Source organism: Cajanus cajan, chromosome 4 (assembly GCF_000230855.2).
Source record: "Cajanus cajan strain Asha chromosome 4, NIPB_CcT2T_4, whole genome shotgun sequence".
Lineage (NCBI taxonomy): Eukaryota > Viridiplantae > Streptophyta > Magnoliopsida > Fabales > Fabaceae > Cajanus > Cajanus cajan.
Window position 1 is genome coordinate 27,217,036 of NC_138520.1, and position 3,303 is coordinate 27,220,338.

Consider the following 3,303-nt stretch of genomic DNA (forward strand, 5'->3'; position numbering starts at 1 on the left):
GTTGATTCAATGCTTCAATTTGTTGAGAAAGTAACTTGTTTTGAGCTAAAACTGCATCTTGAGTACTCAACTCCAGAACTCCCCTCTTGTGTGCAGAGCTTCTACCATGCTGGCTTCTAAAATCTATGGATGCCATAGACTCAATGATGTTAATAGCCTCCTCAGCTATTCTGACCATAACTGACCCTTCAAAAGAAGTATCTAATATCATATTGGTTTAAGGTTGTAACCCATTACAGAAAGTTTGAACTTACAGCTCCACCTCAAAACCATGGTTAGGGCATCTCCTCAACAATGATTTGTACCTCTCCCATGCTTCACATAATGGCTCATCCACACCTTGAGCAAAAGGTAGAAATGGCAGTTCTGGCTTCAGTGTTCTTGGAAGGGGAAAAAACCTGGCTAAGAATTTAGTCTCCACATCCCTTCAAGTGGTTAGGCTTTGGTTTGACTGGGAATAAAGCCAAACCTTAGCATTTTTGTTCAGAGAGAAAAGAAACAACCTCATGAACAATGCCTCTTCATCAACCCCTAAAACTCCAACTGAACCACACAACTCATAGAAAGTGTAGAGATGAGTTTGTGGGTCTTCATGATCCAGGCCAGAAAATTGATGAGAGATAATAAGTTGTAGAAGTGCGGGTTTCATTTCCGCAAGTCTCTCATTCATTGTGAGCCTCATGATGCTAGAGAATTCCCTTGGGCTAGTGTAGGTGAACTCAGGAATAGCAAAAACAACAACTTCAGGAATATGAATGGTTGGTTGACCAACTTGATTTTCTCTATTTCTCCTTCTCCTCGTGTTTCTATTATTCCTCCTTTCCATGCGTTCAATCTCATGATCACTCAAGAACGGCTCAGAAGAATTGGTCCCTCTAGTTCAAATAGTACCTTGCATACAAGAGAAAATAGAAGACTAGAGTGCACAAGTCAGCTCAAAGCATTCATTGCTAAAGTAAAAGTAACAATAACAATAAAGGAACAAGTCAAAAATAGCTATAAATACTAAATTGCCTTAACTAATCCCCGACAACGGCGCCAAAAACTTGTTGAGATTTCTGTTGAAATTAACTTTTGTCCTTGTTATAAATCATTTTTATTCTAACAACGGACTCAAACATGACAAGTATACCGGTCGTACAAGTAGTAAATTTAAATCATATCCACAGGGACTAGTTAGGTAAAATAAGCATTTAATGACTATTCGTGACTAAAGAATAATTCCGAATTTTTCATAGATTGTCATGCAATTGAAGTAAAGGTTATCACTTGTTGGAATTTTAAATCTATAAAACTATTTATGTGTATGTGGAAGGGATAGAAAATGATATTGTGAGTTTGTAAGATTGTGGGGTCAAATATCACCGAACTTCACTATGATGAATCATTGTTCTATTATTGCATTCATTGCTTAGTCAACCCATAAGTCTACTCAAACCTAATCTCTTAGAGCAAGAGCCTAGGTGCATATATTGAATATCAATTCCTTAAGTATCCAATATATATACCTACATTACGGGTTAGGGTTTAAGACTACTAATGGGCCAAACTCCATTCCTAGATACATATCCCACTAGGTATTTTGTTTCAAAGCTAGTTTCAAAGCCTATTTTCCAATACCCAATGGACTCTATATCAAGCAAAGGAGAATCAATCCAAAGAAAGCATTAATAATGGAAACATAACACAACAATGAATGAAACAAACATATATATCATTGATAAAGTGAAGATTACACAAGAGTTACGTTGGTTACATCTAACCCCACAAAATAATGGGTAGAACCTCTCAAAACAATGTGAGTAAAACAAAAATAGAGATGGAAGAGAAGATGGAAGAACCGAAGGAATGATCCCCACACAAACAGTCCCAAGCACCGGGAATTCCCTCCACAACTCCTAGAAATCGTCCTATGTGTGAATGAAGGGAGAAGCCTCGAAGATTTGATCAAATACGAGCTAGGTGAGTTAGCATAAGGTTTACACGCCCGGTGCATTATACTTCGCGCCCGGTGTAGGGTCTTCTAGAGAGTTTAGATGCTCTTTGTCTTAAGGCACACCCGACGTGGATACTCTTGTGCTTGGCGTGATGTATTCTAGAGAGTTTAGCTGCTCTCTGTCTCCAGGCATGCCCGAAATAGAGACTCTTGTGCCTGACGTAGTGCTGATTTACAGAGTGTGTTACTCTTTATCTTGAGCAAGCCCGACGTTGGTACTCTTGCGCCTGGCGCAGATACTCCACTCCTGCTCCTCAGCTATTTTAATTTCCAATCCAATGGGTCTTCAACCTCCACTCTTCAACTTAATACCTGCACAAAAAATAAGGTGTATCAGGGTATAGTCAGATAATTTTAGGGTTAGCTATATTTGCACAAAATTGAATCAAAAGAGAACAATTATATTGCAAGAGTGCATGGGGTGAGTGGAATTGTTCAATAATTCCTATCTAAAAGTAAGTATAAATGAGACTTAACACTTATTTAGTTCGGGAATTCTTTTATTCCTTGGGCGTTCTTACCAAACCCCTATCCTGATTGATAGCTATTTTTGAACAAGATTTGTGCTACCAGGTCCTTGTTTGGAATTTTTCTACATGAGCAATTTCCAATGCTTGGAAGGCTGTTTCTAATGCTTCTTCAGCCGCTTCTACATAAGAAATAGACAATGGTTTACTGATAATCATATCTTCCTGTGCTTGAATGACTACCATCTTATTATCCACTACGAACTTGATCTTTTGATGAAGCGTGTGTAGACACCAAATTTCGTCCAGACCAACAAAAGCAATGAAATGGACGTCTATCATCAAAGAAATGGAGCTCCCAAGCATGGAAATAACAGGACATGACATCAGAAGGCCTAAAAGCCCAAACAAGCTGGTTTTACGGACCGTTCCCAATTTCGAACGGCCCGTTCCAAGTTCCTAAAAGGGCCTAAAACCCTAGTTTGGAACGGGCCGTTCCTAAACTGGAACGGGCCGTTCCAAGTTATTAAAATGGCCTAAAAACCCTTGTTTGGAATGGTCGTTCCAGCCTAGACAATCATGTGCTAATCTCATCTCTGGAAAAGGCTGTTCTAGTTTCAGAACAGGCCGTTCCAGTTACAAAATTAACACAGAACGGTCAGATCCAGAACGGGCCGTTTAGATTTTGGAACGGGCCATTCTGGAAAATTTTTGATGTCTATAAATAGACGACTCGGGCACAGTTCTCAGAGCCACAAAATTTCGTCCAAGTCTCCTTAGAGTTCAAAATTTCTCTCTCTTTCCCTCCTATTGTATTTCTTGAGTTTTGTAAGGCATATT

At 39.1% G+C, this 3,303-nt stretch overlaps 1 non-coding gene across 1 annotated transcript; it reads left to right on the forward strand.

The window, feature by feature from the left end:
* The first annotated feature begins 266 nt into the window (after nucleotides 1–266).
* On the forward strand, nucleotides 267–373 carry LOC114915504 (small nucleolar RNA R71). The gene has a single exon (XR_003803552.1). It is a non-coding gene; the product is annotated as a small nucleolar RNA R71 (small nucleolar RNA).
* Nucleotides 374–3,303: the final 2,930 nt, after the last annotated feature.